This window comes from Diabrotica virgifera, chromosome 8, assembly GCF_917563875.1.
Source record: "Diabrotica virgifera virgifera chromosome 8, PGI_DIABVI_V3a".
In the NCBI taxonomy this organism is placed as follows: Eukaryota; Metazoa; Arthropoda; class Insecta; order Coleoptera; family Chrysomelidae; genus Diabrotica; species Diabrotica virgifera.
Window position 1 is genome coordinate 148,557,695 of NC_065450.1, and position 19,674 is coordinate 148,577,368.

General features: G+C 29.5%; 1 protein-coding gene across 1 annotated transcript in view; it reads left to right on the forward strand.

Annotated features, from left to right (window-relative positions):
- The window catches only part of LOC114331900 (orexin/Hypocretin receptor type 1-like), a 1,700,655-nt gene that overhangs the window by 465,713 nt on the left and 1,215,268 nt on the right, over positions 1-19,674 (forward strand). The window contains exon 3 of the mRNA XM_050658583.1: positions 15,690-15,726. The gene's annotated coding sequence lies outside the window, so the exon portion shown is untranslated. The remainder of the gene's footprint in view (positions 1-15,689; positions 15,727-19,674) is intronic.

Sequence of the window (19,674 nt, forward strand, 5' to 3'; positions counted from 1 at the left end):
GAATGGGCATGAGGCGAATTGAATGCGGCCAGGATGAGAGAGCAATAGCCAGGGAAAGATAGAAGATAATCGCCATCTTTCGTAAACAAATTGATAGTGGTAGTCAGGGTTGCCAAATTGGGGTATTTTCCTACAATTTTGGAGTAATTTAAAAGCGTTTATGGGAATTTTTCTAAGCAGAAATGGTTGGGGGATTTTTTGGGGGGAGAGTTATGGAAGATTTTAAGGGGTCATGGGAAATTAAATTTGCGAATGTACATAGAACTGTATATTATAGTCTCATATAATCGAAGAAGATAGGACCTATGAATTAGTTTCAGGGCCCTGTGTTGATAAGTAGTTTAATTTTGGTTCACTGTTCTCTACATTTGACTACTAATTTATTAAAATGCGGAAAACATTGTAATTTGGGGGATTTGAGCTTAATTTGAGAGAATTTCAGTTTCTAAGTGGGGGATTTATAAAATCACATCTGGCAACTTTGGTGGTAACTAGTTGTAACAAATTTTCCCTGGAATGTTCTGTCTCTCTCTAGAACCTAGGACCACTCACTTGTATGTTGGCCGCAATCTCGCTTCACTATTTGAATGGGACGGGGCCATTCCATCCGTGTTCACAGTTCATTGGGCTTCACACAATAATTTCGGTTTTGGAATGTGAAAAAGTCACAAAAATTCCTGACATTTTTGCCAGATTTTGCGAGGTAGCGTATTTTGGTAGGACGCCGTCGTTTTGATACGTCGTTAATTTGAAGCCAGTTCAATTTGAGACCGTTTCGTTTTGAGGCCTGTACGAAAGTCAACAATGTTTTGATTATTTTACCACAGTTGCTTAGCCTGCTGCAGAATTTTCACCATATACCCATTTCGAAATCTAAAGTAATCAATTTTATTTAATATTTCTCATCAATTCGGAATGTGATGACCGAATCCAACATATTTCCTCTTTTTTTTTTGAAAATTTAAAATTAAACCGTGTTATTCTGAGTATTAGACGTTTCGTAAATAATAGTTTTAATAATTAAAAACAAAGTGTTTCGTTAAATTAATTCCACATGTTTATTTAGTTTCTAATTAATTTTGTTTCCTATTTAAATAAGAATACTCTGCTACATAATATTATATAATATTTCTTATTTGTGAAGACAAGGCTACGGTTACATAGGACGCGTACTCTGACGACTAACGAGTCGGACGTACTATTGCGTAGTCGGACGACAGAAACAAACATGGGCAAATAAATAGGAACGGTTATATTGAATAAGTAATAGCCGTCAGTTTACGCACGTGTATGAACGACTAAACTAATTTCACAAAACAAACTTGTTTGTTTTTTCCTGCGGCAACGCGCGTCTGAAGACGGATCTTGAAAAATTAATTTTAGGGGTATTTGAAAGAAAGGCATTTATGGGACCAAACTAATAAAGATTATCACAATCGAGATAGGGTTCGTAAGATGTGGATATCCCTGGCGACAGAAATGAATGAAAGCAGTAAATATAGGTATAGATATTTGCATTATTTTTAATCTAATATTCTTATCTATCCAATTTAATCTATTTAAGACGTAAAAAATTATTATCTAATAAAAATATTCCTCATCCTTGGTTTTCTTCATCCTCGGTTTTCTGAACAAATAGTCGCACTTATACGCATGCAATTCTACCACCTAGTCGCACTACCAATGTCGTCCGTTTATGTCCGACTGATTGGTCTTCAGACTACGCGTCCAATATAACCGTAGCCTAAGAAAGCTTTCCGGCGTCTAAAAATAAGTTAATGATACATAGAAATTAATAATAATTTTTTCTTTTCGCTTTGATAAAATTATAGTTTTTTTTGTTTAATTGAAAGATAAATAGACCATACTTTAACGTTATTACCGTTTTTCACTATTCCTAGTTTTTTTATACAGTATGTCCCTATAAGTTGTATCCATATGGAAAAATTTTTATTATTAATTTTACGAAAAAAAGTCATTTTTCATGAAAACCTCTGCATGGTCCAAAACCTAAGATACAACTATCAGATATAAAATTTTATGAATATTATACGAGGTATGTCAAAAAGTTTGAATTTCACTCAAGAGTAAAATAGCTTTATTTTTTACAATATTGAAAATTGCTATTATGAAAAGTTGTTTGGAATTAAAAACTATATTCTAATATGCAATTACATCCTTCTAATTGAAAATTATTTTTTTTAAATTATGGAAAACTAACATTATTTTCAATTATTTCAATTCTGATAACTCTTTTATTATTAATTTTATGAAAAAAAGTGATTCTTAATAAAAAGTTCTGCATGGTCTGAAACCTAAAATACAACCATCGAACCATCTTATGTCAAATTTTATCAACTTTATACAAGATATGTCAAAAAATATGAATTTGGCTCAAGAGTAAAATACCTTTATTTTTCACAATATCGAAAATTGTTATTATGAAAAGTTATTAAGAATTAAAAACCATGTTTCAGTATGTTAGTACATTCTTCTTATTGAAATATTTTGAACTATAAAGGTACTTTACTTTTGATCTAAATTTATCTTTTTTGACACACGTCGTATAAAATTGAGATAAGATGGTATTAAGATGGTTTTAGAGTATTTTAGACCATGCAGAACTTTTTATTAAGAATCACTTTTTTCGGAAAATTAATAATAAAAGAGATATTAGAATTAGAATTACTGAAAAAAAAAAATATAAAAAAAGTTTTTTAAGAAACGCTTCTCTTTAGTTACGAGTGACTAAAATTACAAATATAGAAGAATCAACTAAAAAGCAAAAAATTAAAAAAAAATTGAAAAAATCTAACACATCCGCCAAAGAGAGCGTGGCGCGTGTTCATCGAATAAACAGTTTTCGCCCCACGCTTTTGTTTAACGAATGTGTTAGATTTTTTCATTTTTTTTTGCTTTTTAGTTGACTCTTTTATATTTTTAATTTTAGTCACTCGTAACTAAAGAAAAGCGTTTCTTAATTTTTTTTTTATATTTTTTATTTTTTACTTTTTAGTCTTACACTTTTCAAACATTAAAATATATCGTCATGTTTATTAAAATATGTATAAAACATATGATGTACTAACATGAAAAGTAGTCGGAACCGGCAAAAAATTTGAAACTTTATTGTTTATGAATGAAGCATAACGTAAACAACTAACGTAAAAAGAGAAATTATGTATTGTTCATAATATCATCAGCTATACAATCCGTAAAAGTTTTAAGTTTTTACATTGTAAAAAACAAGAGAATTTAAGCGTTTTCCATTAAAATCGTTTTTTTTTTATTTAAACAATTAATAAACATGAAAACATTTTTTTATTGACTATTCGTGTATTGTTCCCGCGATTGCATATGTCTGCAAATTTTCATTCATTTGCATTTAAGAAAAGTCAGTCAAATTAACGTCTAAATATTTGACGCAAATTATTGAAATAAATAAAAGCTTTAATAATGTTAGTTATCCATAATTTTTCAAAAAAAAAAAAATTTTTCAATTAGAAGGATGTAATTGCATATTAGAATACAGTTTTTAATTCCAAACAACTTTTCATAATAGCAATTTTCAATATTGTGAAAAATAAAGCTACTTTACTCTTGAGTGAAATTCAAACTTTTTGACATACCTCGTATAATATTCATAAAATTTGATATCTGATGGTTGAATCGTAGGTTTTGAACCATGCAGAGCTTTTTATGAAGTTTAACTTTTTTCGTAAAATTAATAATAAAAAAGTTTTCCATATGGATACAACTTACAGGGACATACTATATATTATATACTTAACTCTATTCCAGATGATGAGGTGTATCTAGGTAATATGGTAATGGTAGGCAACATCCTAATAAATATTTATTTCATATATTGTTTTTTTAGTGTAATCTGACTATGTATACCATGTTTGTTTTGTGTGGTTTTCATGTCTCTCCTAGTCTAGCTGGAAGATATGGTGGCGCTCGCTGATGATTGGAAAATAAGACCTAACACCGATCTTTTTAAATTTTTTGTTTAATTTGCTTTTCATAGTTAGATCTGATAAACAGCAACACATCTCCCATAACATCCATAAAAATCCATCCCTATAATCTCTGAGACTAGAGATACCGTGTCATTTCTATGTGCTAGCTTCCTACAATGTGTTTCTCATTTTATTTGTTTTTTTATCATTTTATTTGAGTGAAATCAATTTAATCACCATTCTATGAATCCACACTCCAGTGACGCTGCATGTTTCCTACAAATATTAGAATACGCTATAACAATTGTAACGTTGTCACAGAAATAGGATTACATCTGCTCGAAATCGTGTTAAAAATGTACTAAAGGACATCTCATATCTACTTATTCATCTAATACTTTGGAATAAAAGACGCTGCTTTTGTTATATCAAGGAATAAGTGAATTTTTATTGAACGCTGTTCTTGATGCTGCATAAAACGCCAGATACATAGTTAAGAGGCAACATCAGTGCGAGGAAAACGTGTTCCAAGATTACAGCTTTCATTTTAAATATTTTGTCGAGATACTTGTCACACATATTTAGGTCAGTCAATGAGGTTATTTGGCTCCGAATAGACTACATTGATTTACTTGATATTTTCACAATAAGTAGAGAATAGCTCAAGAAACAAAGTCTACCGTATGTCGATGTGCACTTTTATCTTAGGGGTGGTTCCCACCCCTTCTCTGGGGGGTGTAAAATTTCTTGATTAAAATAACCACGGAAGTGGCTAGAGGACTTAATTGTAAGCAAAAACTGTTGTATAATTTTTTTTGAAAACTCAATATTTTTTGAGTTATTCGTGGTTGAAAATTGGCCGTTTTCATTGAAAAATGACACCTTTTCGGGCGGTTTTTTGCGAATACCTTAAAATATATGCATCTAACGAAAAAAACTCTCCAAAAAATTTTTGTAGCTTATAAAAAAACAAAGAGACTCGTTCCTTCATATATCTTTTAGTTGTTATATTACAAACTGAGATATGGTAGGTGACAAGAGTTTGTTTTTATAGTGCATGCTGAAATCGGTTTATTCAACTTGAAATAAAAAAAAACGGTTGATTTTAGTTGTATAATGCTACCAATACCTTTTGTAGTGATTGAAAAGACCTTTATGATATGTGCAAAAAATGATGACTAATGGAATTAAAAAAAATGTGAAGTTCATTTAACCCCTCATCCATAGGAATTTAAATGCATCGTTTTCCTTCTACAATACTTTTTACTATAGTGTTATTTCTATGTTCAGTCAAAAAGTTGGACGAATTTAAAATGGATAGTTTTTGAAAAAAATAAGATAAAATTATAGAGCGCATTTTTAAATTTTTTTAAGAATCTTTCTTTTTCTCCATGTAACTCGAAAATGATAAGAGATACGAAAAAAAGGACCACACAAAAATGTAGGATTTTGTTGAGTAAACATTTTGTTTTGTGTTTCATTATTGTATCTGTTATCATTTTTAAGTTACATGTAGAAAAAGAAGATTTTTAAGGAAATCTAAAAATGCGCTTTTTAAATTAAAATCTTATTTTTTTTTCAAAAACCATTAATTTTAAACCCGTCCAACTTTTTGAACCCGTTCATAATACTATAATAAAAGGTATTGTGGAAGTAAAATGATGCATTAAAATTCTGGTGGATAAGATGTTAAATGTACTTTTTTTGTCATTTTTTTTTCAGCATATCTCGCTTAGTTTGAATGCAATATACCTTTAATATTGTTTATTTTAAAGATCTATTTAAGCACTACAAAAGTGTTGGTAACATTATACACCTAAAATCGACCGTTTGTCTGTTATTTCAAGTTGAATACAACGATTTAAGCATGCACCAAAAAAACAAACTATTCTAACCTACCATATTTCTTTTTATATTATAACTAGCAGATTTGTGAAGGAACTAGTCTCTTTGGTTTTTTATAAGCTACAAAAATGTTTTATATAGTTTTTTAGTCAGATGCATAGTATTCAGGATATTTGCAAAAAACCGTTCGATGTTTTAATGAAAATGGCCAATTTTCAACCACAAATAACACAAAAAATATTGAGTTTTCAAAAAAAATTATAGAACAATTTTTGCTTACAATTAAGTTCTCTAGCCACTTCCGTGGTTATTTTAACCAAGAAATTTTCTACCCCCCTGGAAGGTGTGGGAAGCACCTTAAGATAAAAGCACACATCGGCATGGGGTAGACTTTTAATTAGGAGATAAGTAGAGACTATTTCCAAAATTTCATTAAAATCCATGCAGTAGGATAGAATTCGGAAATAATATCCTATTTTTACTCCCATTTACTGGCGTAATTCGTAATATTATAGTAAAGATTGAAGGTACAGGGCCCAATTAGAGAAATATGTTAGTATGTGGAAATTGCTCTATAATTAAATAAAATATTAAATAAACGAGTGTCTATCACCTTAAGAAGGACAAAAAAATACACTTTTAGCCTAATAAAATAAAAAAAGTCAAAATGTAAATTCGTACAGGTTAAAACCAATTTTATATCAAAGTTTAGGTGGGTACAAAAGATATTTTCAAGAAAGTATCCAAATCATACAAGGGGATCATTGTTTAAATAATTAAAAAGGGGTCATTTTTGCAAAAAAAATACTTTTTTAACTGCTGAGGTAATCCACTTATCGATGAAGGTCTATGGGATTTTTTTCTGCAAAGTTGAAGGTTAAATTTTTCACATAAGACTTACAAAATTAAATTTGACCCCCTATTTATTTAAATAAATATACATAAAACTTTAAAAACAAATTTGCAAAAAAATATTTTTAGCGTTTTAAATAAGCACTATAAAATATCTTTTTTTACAGACTAAGTTGCGCTATGTTACCAGTATTAAGCAAAAATCAATTGGTCAAAAAATATTTAATATTTTTTGAGATATTGAATTTGTTTATTAAATATTACTATATTTTCAATTGCAAAAACGCGGTTGTTGCCAAAGAAATATTCACCTGCTTAAGATCTTATTATTTTTATTTTTATGTATAATTTCGATAAATGTATTGATAAATTCAAATTTCAATTAAACTCCCCCCCTAAAATGGCATTTGAAAATTATTCAAATTTGTTTATAATTTGTTTTTTTAATAACGTCGCGGGGATTAAGTATTTTGAAATGCCGTTCGGATAATTGGGTTCCTGGGAATTTTTTACTAATTAACAAAATTTTTTTGTCGTTTTTTCTTTTTCTTTTTTTTCTTGCGAGTTATATTACTCCGGGCCCTTTTAGGGTTAAATTTTATTAAGAAGGTAGAATCTCTAAGTTGTAGATTCTAGACCTAAAAATATTAAGATTTACCTAAAATCTCTTAAATAAAATGTGGCTACTTACTGAGTTACAGGGTGTTTTATTTAAAAATGTAAAAATTATTTTTACCAAGTACTTTAAAACTATTTCACGTATCCTTATCATACTTGGCAGAAAGTGTAGCTATTATACACCCTACTAAATTGTTATTAACAAACGTTTCTAGCTAGTGCCAGAGGCGTACGACAGGGGATAGTGAATGATTGACCGTTCCCAAATTCTACGCCACTGAGTGAATTACTATTTTAGCGACATTTTTCGATTCTCCAATACTTTGTATGTAAATAACTTTATTGGTTTCGATAAAGTCATCAGTTTGAGAGATATTGGAAGTTTAAAATGAATGAATGAATGAATCAAAATAACTATGCCGTTTCATTTTTAACGTCCAATATCTCGAAAACCAATGACTTAATCGTTACCAGTAGAGAGTATATTATTTACATAGAAAGTATTAGAGAATCGAAAAATTTCACTAAAATAGTAATTCCCTCAGTGGCGTAGAATTTGGGAAGGGTCAACCATTAACTATCCCTGTCGTACGCCTCTGGTAGTAGCTAGAAGCTTCTGTTTATCACAATTTAGTAGACTGTACAGTATCCACACTTTCTGCCAAGTATGATAAGGATACGTCAAATAGTTTGAAAGTACTTGGTAAAAATAATTTTTAAATTTTTAAATAGAACACCCTGTAACTCAGTAAGTAGCCACATTTTATTTAAGTGATTTTAGACCAATCTTAATATTTTCAGGTCTAGAATCTACAACTCAGAGATTCGACATTCTTAATAAAATTTAACCCTAAAAGGGCCGGTAGTAATATAACTCCAAGAAAAAAAAAAGAAGAGGAAAAAAAGACAAAAAAATTTGTTAATTAGTGAAAAATTACCAGGAATCCAATTATGGAAACGGTATTTCAAAATGTTTAATCACTGCGACGTTATTAGAAAAACAAATTATAAACAAATTTGAATAATTTTCAAATGCCATTTTTGGGGGAAGTTTAATTGTAATTTGAATTTATCAACACATTTATCGAAAATATACAAAAAAATAAAAATAATAAGATTTAATACAGGTGAATACTTCTTTGGCAACAACCGCGTTTTTGCCATTGAAAATAGAGTAACATTTAATAAACAAATTCAATATCTCAAAAAATATTCAATATTTTTGAACAATTTGTTTTTATTAATACTGATAACATAGCGCAACTTCTTGTGTAAAATAAGATATTTTATAGTGCTTATTTAAAACGCTAAAAATAATTTTTTGCAAATTTGTTTTTAAAGTTTTATGTATATTTATTTAAATAAATAGGGGGCAAATTTAATTTTGTAAGTCTTATGTGAAAAATTTACCCTTCAACTTTGCAGAAAACAATCCTATACACCTTCATTAGTAATTGAATGACCTCAGCAGTTAAAAAAGTAAGTTTTTTGCAAAAATGACCCCTTTTTAATTATTTAAACAATGATCCCCTTGTATGATTTGGATACTTTCTTGAAAATATCTTTTGTACCCACATAAACTTTGATATAAAATTTGTTTCAACCTGTACGAATTTACATTTTGATTTACATGTAGTGTAATTTTATTTTACTAGACTATTTTTTCAAATAAACTTTTTATCCAATGCCTAGATTTTGGGTCACATTGGATTTACTAAAAATCGATTATCTATAACAAGAAATCGACTGACTTGGCAATTTTTAGCGTGCCTATGAGTATAACAATTATTAGTATCACAATATTGTGCCTTAGTTTAGATAGTATACTGTCACTGACACTGTCGTACTGCCGACGCACTGCTGCCGTACTGTTGAAAGTTCGCAAAACTTAAAAAAAAATTGATGACGCGCTGATATAGCCTCTTAAGCTTGCACACATAAGACGTGGAATTATTAGTGCAGAGAAATAAGATTTTTCTCGTGACACATCCCCTCCAGGCCGAAACCAAAATTTTTGAGTAGTATGGACATCTATATTAATAACCTATATGTTTCCTGCAGCCGATTTTGATGATATACATAGCTATAAACAAATGAAGATCAAAAAACGCTAAATTTTCGCTTTTTTCGTCTATTACTAAAAAGTGAAGCATTTTAAACAAATTTGAGAGTAGGAAGCTGATAAGTCATATAAAAAAAGAATGTGTGTGTACTTTGTACGCACGTAAGGAGTTATACTTCTATTACATGATTTCTTAAAAATAAATATACTTTAAACAGTTTGTTTTATTTTTTTTAAACACAAAATTAATTTTGTGCTTACCGCTTTAAAAAAAAATAAAAAAAAGTATAGGATTGCACTGGATTCGAACTCACGACCTCTCGATCTCTGGCCGAATTAGTCGAGGCATTGAAGCACAAAAAAAGGCCTTACTCTCGATTTTTGGCGCAGTAAGACGGATTTTAATGCAGTTTGGTGCGTTGGATTCGTGAGAATGTCAGGAAATTTTGTGAACTATTGTAATGAATAAGAAATCTGAAATTGCATTTGTGCATAAGAAAAATTCCTTTTAAAAGAGCATTTTGAAATAGGCAATTATGATAAATTTGCAACCTGGTAAATAGTTGGGCAACATCCCGATTAATTATTTTAATTATTTTTAATTATTTTTAATCATTTATATGTCCATAATATAATGATAGTCTAAGATGTCAATAGCCATTAATAATAAACAAAAAAAAATTCCTTATGTGGGAATCGAACCAAGTACTAACAGGTCCGTAGCTAAATACACATACCGCTAATCTACGCAGACACTTGCTAGACAACGGCGATATTAGATATAGATATAAACAAAACAAATTGGTAAGTAAAAATTGTAAAGAAAATTGCTACATACTTAAATGTATTATAAAATTAATATATTCCTAAATTTTAGAAGAAACATTCGTAAATAGGTATTATTATTATCTATTAATGTTACTAAATGAAATATAAATATTTTGACGTTTCACAATTTGACAATTCACTTTTAACTGCAGTGCCTTAAAATTTTTAAAGCACCGGTGCTTTAAACTAGCATTTTTAACGCTCCTATGGAGTGATATAAATTGCATTTTTAACACATTTGTAGAAAAATATATTTAAAAACACTAATATATTCTTTCCACACATTTTCTGGACTGATAAATACATAAATTAAAACATTTAGTAACGAACACCATACTGCCTGTGTGCGCAGATTACTAAAATTTCACCCTCAATGAAATCGCGCCTAAAGAAGTATAACTTCAAAAAGGCAGTATAACTATTAACTAACCTTTGTTTGTTGTTTCTCTTCTCACAAATTTTAAAACGCAACAACCATACATAACCAAACCGTCAACCGTCCACACCACAGCTGTGCTACAGCTGTCATATTGGATAATTTTTGACATGTCATTTGAACATCCAATCAGAACACAGTTATAATGCGCATGCGCCCGGATCGTACGTTTTGACATATAAAAATTCACCCTCATATCGCGCGTAAAGAAGTATAACTTCAAAAACTTCAATATGGCGTTCACTGCATATGTCTATCCTTATTTGTTGCTTAGAAAATTGCAAAATAAATCATAGATTTTGAGATTTTGAATAAATCTTCATAATTTATGTAAAAATTAAGTTAGAACATTCTTATTACACGAAATGCTGAAACTTCTGGTGCTTAAATTATATTCTAAATTTCAAAGCAATTGGTCAAATAGCTTAAAAGTTATTTAATTTGTTTATCCCAAATTAATTTTTTTGCAACACTATAAGTCAGAAAACGATGAGGTTACAGTAATACTTCGGACAGTTTATGAAAGAAGAAGATTTATGCTGTTAACTTAATTTTAAAAAAATGACAAAAACTAATTATAAATAGTGTAAAATTATTTTGCAAGATCATGTCGATTTTTTGCTTATAAACAATTAGAATAACTTTTTAACCGTTACCTGTAGAAAAATTATTTTTCCATATTTAGAAAGACTAAATTTTTATACACATTTAGAAAGAAAAACAATTGTCCTACGACAATTAGGGACAAAGTTAGCCCCCTTTTTTTTAATTCACGGCAGCTTTGTTTATAAGAATTAAGAAATAAAATTAGCCGAATTTGAAAGAACATACTTCAAAGTTTTAACATACCAAGTATACAAAAGATTTGCTTTCAAGGAAATCGTCCACAAAGCTTAAAAATGTGGCCCTTAAAATCGGCCGGCGTTAAAACTTGGGATAGCGATGAGAGGGGGGAAGGAGCTGTTAACTGTATCTCTGGTTCTCGATTATTTATTTCGTTGTTTCTTTTTTTAATTTGTATGTACCTTTTACGTACATTACGAATATGCGTTATTTAAATAAACTAATTGTTATATACAACATCAAATTTGTTTAAACAATTTATTTTCAATTTTTTTAATAATATTTGATGTAACTTTTATTGTAAAACGTACATATTAGTTATACAGGGCGTAACAAAAATACAGGTCATAAATTAAATGACATATTCTGGGACCAACACAGATCGATTTGTCCTAACTTACCTTAATACAAATGTGCACATAAAAAAAGTTATAGCCCTTTGAAGTTACAAAATGAAAATCGATTTTTCCAATATATCGAAAACTATTAGAGATTTTTTATTGAAAATGGACATGTATCATTCGTATGACAGGAACATCTTAAAGAAAAATTATAGTGAAATTTTTGCATCCCATTAAAATTTTATGGGGGTTTTGTTCCCTTAAACCCCCCAAAATTTTGTGTGCAATCCAATTAATTTATTATTGTGGTACCATTAGTTAAACTCACTGTTTCTAAAACTTTTTCCTCTTAGTATTTTTTCGATAAGGCAGTTTTTATCGAGTTGCGGCTTCTTTTTTAATATGTTTACATAAAAATTTTATGGGGGTTTGTTCCTTTACACCCCTCAAATGTTTGTGTACGTTCCAATTGAACTATTACTGCGGTACCATTAGTTAAACAAAATGTTTCTAAAACTTTTTTGTCTCTTAGTATTTTTTCGATAAGGCACCTTTTATCAAGATGTGGCTTCTTTTTTAATATGGTTCAAAATATGCCTAAAAATGTAAATTATAAATAATAAATTTTCATACGATTACCAAGTCTTCATAATCGTACTTAACCATATTATACAAATATGTGGTGGATTTGACGAATATTTAAAATATCTCAATAAAAACTGACTTTTCGAAAAAGTATTAAGAGGCAAAAAATTTTAAAAATTACACAATTTGCATAGTTAATTAAATAACCACTTTATAAACAAAAAACATATCCGTAACGTACGCAAATAGTACATACAGATTAAAAAAAGAAACTCCAAAATAGATAATAGAGAAATATTGAGGTTTTGATAATCGAAGTCCATAAACTATTTATATCTCTGTACTAACAAGTACTCGGTGCAACCAGTTTTGCAAGAGCAGATAGTTTATTTTAATAAAATTTCTGATATAAAGGAGATCTGTTGATCGGATCGGCACTAAATGTTCTTAGCTTAATTTCCAACCCCAATCAATTACGTTTATCTCTTTTTTGGTGGTTCTGTAACTTCAGTTTTTCATTCATCTAATAGCATGTTTAATAAAAAAATAAAACCTAGTTTATTTGAGATTTTCTGATTTCCATAGACCAATACTATTTTTAGAAACCATCGAATGGGATAATTTGTTTTTTCATACTTTAAATTATTACTAAGTTTAATAAAAACTATGTATTATTATATTATTTATAAATATGTATGTTTTGTGATTAAAATTACTTCAAATTTTATTAAAAAAAATTGAAAAAAAATTGTTTAAACAAATTTGATGGTGTATATAACAATTAATTTATTTAAATAATGCATACTCGTACTGTACGCAAAAAGTACATACAAATAAAAAAAAGAAACGTCGAAATTCATAGGCGAGAACAAGAGATACAGCTAACATTTCCTTCCCCCTTCTCATCGATCTCCCAAGTTTCGAGGCCGGCCGATTTTAAGGGTCACATTTTGAAGCTTTGTGGACGATTTGTTTGAAAGTATATATTTTTTATATTTGGTACATTAAAACTCTGAAGTATGTTCTTTCCAATGTGACTGATTTGATTTCGTAATTGTTATAAAGAAAGCTGCTGTGAATTAAAAAATGGGGGGCGGCAACTTCGTCCCTAATTGTCCGAGGACAATTTTTTTTTTTAATTTGTATAAAAATTCAGTCTTTCTAAATCTGAAAAAAATGATTTTTCTACGGGTGATGGTTAAAAAGTTATTCTAATTGTTTATAAGCAAAAAATCGACATGTTCTTGCAAAATAATTTTGCGATACTTAGAATTATTTTTTGTCATTGTTTTTAATTAAGTTATTGGTATGAATCTTCTTCTTTCATAAACTATCCAAAGTATTAATGTAACTTCATCATTTTCTGACTTATAGTGTTACAAAAAAATTAATTTGGGATAAACAAATTAAATAACTTTTAAACTATTAGACCAATTATTATGAAATTTAGTGTATAATTTAAGCACCAGAAGTATCAGCAATCCTTGTAATAAGAAGATTCTAAGTTCATTTTTACATAAGTTATGAATACTTATAAAAACTCAAAATTTATGAATTATTTTGCAATTTTCTAAGCAACCAATAAGGATAGACATATTCAGTGGGAGCCATATTGAAGTTTTTTATATGGTTCATGAGTTTCTTACTTCCAAATTTGTTTAAAATGCTTAGCCATTTGGCAATAAACGAAAAAAGCGAAAAGTTAGCGTCTTTTGATCTTCAATTGTTTATAACTATGTATATCATCAAAATCGGCTGCAGGAAACATATAGGTGATTACTATAGATGTCCACACTACTCAAAAAATTTGGTTTCGGCCTGGAGGGGGTTGTGTCACCAACAGGCTATTTTTTTTCCTTATTTCTCTGAACTATATCTCTTTCCTTTAGTGTTTCGTCTTAATTTTGGTTATGTAACAAAATATTATGTTTTATTTTACATATAATATGTATCAAATATTTGAGATGTATATTTTTGTTGCCCGGGAGAGTATTTACAAAACTAAGAAATATACTTTTTTAAGTGATATATACTTTTGAGAAAACAGGATACATGAACTCTTTTATAGCATATAGTTTCAGATATTAAAGCTTGCGTTAATTATTTCACTATGGCATAATAAACACGAAAATAATAAATAATTTTTGATTGGTTTACACAAACCAGATCAACAATTTCAATACCTTGTAAGTTGGAAACCCCTGATATAGAATCTAGATAAACGATGTTTTCGACGATAAGTGATAAGCTAAGATTCAGATATCATGTATTTGTTACCTGCCAAACCCGATTTTAGGATAGTCCTAAACGCAATAGGATAAACTAGTTTGGACTAGGCCGAACTAGTTTATCCTGATATTAATACGGACACTGCAGGACCCACTACTAGTACGACCTAGTATAAACATTATAGTATACCTACAAAGCCAAAATAAATAGATAAACTTAATAAAATACTCCATAATTGGAAAATAATCATTTTTATTAAAACGATAATGATTCGTCGTTAGAACTAATGGACAATTAGTTTTACAAACAATCATATTGTAAAAAATAATCAATGTTTTTTATAAAAGCAATACTTATACCTCAGTTATAAAAAATATTATTTATTTTTCCATGAAGTGTTTTGGTGACACTTCGAATCGCGGAGTATCATTGCTTTTTTGCACTTGCAAATATGTTTCTGCAACAGTTTTTGTTCCAGCTGCATTTGACAACATCATGTCCCATTCAACTAAATCTCTGGTAGCTGTAACCCTTAGCGATATTTAAGAGAAAATAATTTATCTAACTTTTATTATTAATGGAGTATTAATGTCTCTCTCTTTCCCTTTATCTCTTTCAGATCAGAATTCGACATATGCCATCAAACGTTTTTAGAGAGAGTAGATCAAGGGTTGCAGTTACGAGAGGTTCAGTTGGATCAGGACAAGGTTTTGTCAAATGTAGCTGCAACAAAAACAATTTTTACAATTGAGGTATAATTATTGATTTTTATAAGAAACACTGATTAATTTTTATAACATGATTATTACTAGTTGCCCATAAATTTTAAAGAGTCATTATCTTAAAATAAAAATGACTACTTTCCAATTAGAGAGTATTTTATTAAGTTTATCTATTTATTTTGGTTTTGCAGGTATATTATAAAGGCCTTACTAGTTTATCCTGCAGCGTCCGTATTAATATCAGGCTAAACTAGTTTGGCCTAGACCAAACTAGTGTGTCCTGAAATGGGGTTTGGCCGGTAACATATTATAGATATTTAGATAATTATAGAGGTTATATTTTAATTGAAGATTTATTTTTTACAGGAGCAAATAAACAAGTGGTTCACTCTAACAAAATAAAGTAAGTTTTAATTACAAGTATATTTAGTATTAATTTAACAGTAAATTTTCCATTTCCTAATTCTGTTTTTGTTAATAATTTTAAAACGATTTAAATTACTTCTTGCTCTTGATACTTTAGAACTTATGATTTTCTCACATTTTTTAAATTTATATAACAATGTTACAACTATAAAAGTCACTAGGCTAGGAACCGGTCTAGGTGAAATTTGCTAATTATTTTAGACACGATAAGAGCATATAACTTAAATCAAAAAACCTAAAAGAAAACGTAGGAACACTGTGCCGTCACTTTTTAGTGGGGCAATAATCTTTCCACTTATGGACGGGATAAGTAAATTAAAAGCTAATCTCCTTCACTCCCAGAATCCATTTTTTTTTCATTTTTTTAAGTTCTATGTGACTAAAGAATAAGACTCAGTGCTCAGCGTAACTTTATCCCGCTATGAACCACCCCCTTCCACCTCTAGTGAAAAAACTCTATAGAACAAAAGTTCCTTAGAATTATTCAGTTTGGCCATTTCCGGACTTGTTTTGGACATACATATATTTTTTCACCACCGAGAGGGTGTGAAACTCACCCCTAGAGCAAAATCACACATCGGCACAATATCACTTTCTTTCTTTGACATGTTGGCTATGCGTGTGCCAAATTTCATATCAATCCAAAGCGGTTGTTTAAAATTTAGAGGTTTTGCAATATTTCACCGTTAAAAAACGTACTATTATGTTTTATAATAGATTATTATTGTCGTGCCTAAAATGATTAGCAAATTTCACCTATACCGGATCCTAATCTAAACCAGCAAATTGGCACTGATCACATCTAGCACTTTGTAAAAATAATCACAAATAATGACAATAAATTATAACATGTTTATGCGTGGTTTCTTAGAATAAAACGATAAAATAAGATCCAGAAGTATAAACTTTATAGACCAAGAGGCAGCGCTGAAAAATCTCTTTGAATTTACTAAAGCTAGATTTTTCACAGTTGATTACTGTGAGTGTGTAGAGAAACATACTGCGGTCGGTCAAGCGAAACGTAGAACAGGGGTTACTGAGAGGGTATCAAAGTTGCTTTCCTACGAAGGTAATTATTTCGATTTACTTAGGCTGACAATCAGTACACACATTCTAAATTAAATACAGTGATAAGCGCACTAATAACTGACAAAATAACGCAAAAGATGGAAAACATATTATTGAGTTGTGGGATAAAAAGGGATGAACCTAGTGGAGGTGTTAAATTTAGCGATAGTAACTTATATATTGACATTATATTGACTGTTTCCCACCTTTAGACGTATCGGACGAGTTTGAGAAATGCCACTATCACAGTAACAGTTTTAGTTGACATACGCCTCTGATACGTCTAAAGGTGGGAAACAATCAATATAATATCAATATATATGTTACTATCGCTAAATTTAACAGCTCTACTAGTTTTTTTTCTTTTTATCTCACAACTTAATAAGTTTTCCATCTTTTGCGTTATTTTGCCGGTTATTAGCGCTCTCATCACTATATAAAAAATAAAAGTTATTATAGTCGGTCAGCTGTATGACGGGACAGAGCCGGTCGGTCGGCCCCAATAGTCGATTGAGGAAATGAAGCATTTTGGCTCGTAATTTTTTCGTCCAGCATGGATTTACTTGAAATTTTCACGAAAGGTAGGGAATAGTCCAAGGATCATTTTATGTATCATGCCGCTATCATACGCTAAAACCTTGGGGGTGGTTGCCACCCTATCTCGGGGGTGGCAACCTCCGGTGGGAACTTTTTATTTCATTTTAACCATGTAATTCGATGGATAGGTGATTCTAAGAAAAAAATGTTTTTTATATTTTCTTCGTAAAACTTATATTTTTCGAGTTATTCGACTCGAAAAAATCGACTTTTTTAGAGGGTTTTTTGAGAATACTTCGAAAAATATGCATTTAATCAAAAAAATTGTAGATATCGAAATTGTATCTTTTAGTAACACTAACCAAATTCTTTTCCTACAATATCTTTAAGACCAATACAAACCGAGATACGGCATGTTAAAGGTTAGCTTTTTTCGTCAAATGCATAACTTGAAATATTCCAAGCCAAATAATGGGAAAAATTTGCATTTTTTTGGGGAAAACTTAAATAATCTTTTTTCAAGTATACAATTAGACCGTTCAAAAAAAAGTAATAAAAATTTTCTAGCATGAAAATTAAGCGACCTATAATCAAAAAAATTACCTGTACCTGCTTTTCTCTACGAAAAAATCAGTGAAAACAACCCCCTAACTACCTTCCTAATTCAAAATTGGTCTTCACCTTTCTGTAGTTCCTATTTATATTTATATTATCAATACACTCAAGAAGTTTGACCTATTTAAATGACTAAGTTTGGAAAAATTGGAGTTTAAAGAAAAATTGATTTCTTGCAATTTGGTATTTTTCACCATTTACTTCAAAATATCTCCTAAAATACTGAAGATAAGAAAAAAATTATAAACAACTAAATTGTAGCTTTTTTAATGACTAAAATTACCCATGCATAGATTCTCATTACAGTGAATATTTAGCTAGATATAGCTGTTTAAAACCTCTATTTACCAGCAAACACCCCCTTATTAGAGCCCTTTAAACCCGCCCCAATTAAAAACTAAGGGATCTAACGGAATTTAATTTACACAGTCTTATAGCTCTTTAAAATCCTACAAAATCATTTTTAAAGAAACTTTTTTCGCCAAAAATATATAAAACATCTTTAGAGGTATTCTCAAAAAACCCTCTAAAAAAGTTGATTTTTTCGTCTAAAAACTGTTATTTTCAAGCGCGAATAACTCGAAAAATATTAGATTTACGAAGAAAATATAAAAAATTTTTTTTCTTAGAAACACTTTTTCCATCGAATTACATTGTTAAAATGTATTAAAAAATTCCCACCCCCGAGATTGGGTGGCAACCACCCCCAAGGTTTTAGCGTATGATAGCGGCTTGATATAGAAAATGATCCTTGGACTATTCCCTAACTTCTGTGAAAATTTTTAGTAAATCCATGCTGGACGAAAAAATTTCGAGCCAAAATGCTTCATTTCATCAATCGACTATTGAGGCCGACCGACTATAATAACTCTTATTTATATTTAATTTAGAATGTGTGTACTGATTTTCAGCCTTAGTAAATGGAAATAATTAACTTCGTAGGAAAGCAACTTTGATACCCTCTCAGTAACCCCTGTTCTACGTTTCGCTTTACCGACCGCAGTATATTTCTCTACACACTCATAGTAATCAACTGTGAAAAATCTAGCTTTAGTAAATTCAAAGAGGTTTTTCAGCGCTGCATCTCCGTCTATTAGGTATATGGAACCCAAGAATATATGAAAGACAATCGATTTAATTTTTTAATGAAATTATAAAATAAAGGGTGTTTTGCTTAAAATTATTGACTTACTGTAGTTTGAACTACATATAAAAAATGATGTATCATTTTTCGTGAACACCTCGTAATTAAAAATTAAATTTTGATGTAAATTCCTGAAAAAGCGTTACCCGTTCTTCGTGTGAAAATATTTTTAAGACACCATGATATGATTATAAATAATACTAAAATATATTAAGTTTTGATTTATGGTACAATAATATAAAAATTTTGTCTAGAATTTTACGTAGAATGCTACCTAAAAATGCAACGAAATGTAATATAATATAGGATATTTCATTAAAAATTAGAAAGTTGTTGTTCACTTCCGGTTCAACCGAAAATACCATATCTGCAATTTTTTTTTGAGTTGGTCATAACTTGTAATCCCCATAAACCAATGTTTTAAAATATCGTTTAAATAGTTTTTGATAATATACAGAAGTTCAAAATTATGGAATCAATTATTTTTTTCGACAAGAGGCGACATTGGACAAAAATCCCGAGACAGGTCGATTTTTAAATTATAATTTTTTGGCCTAATAT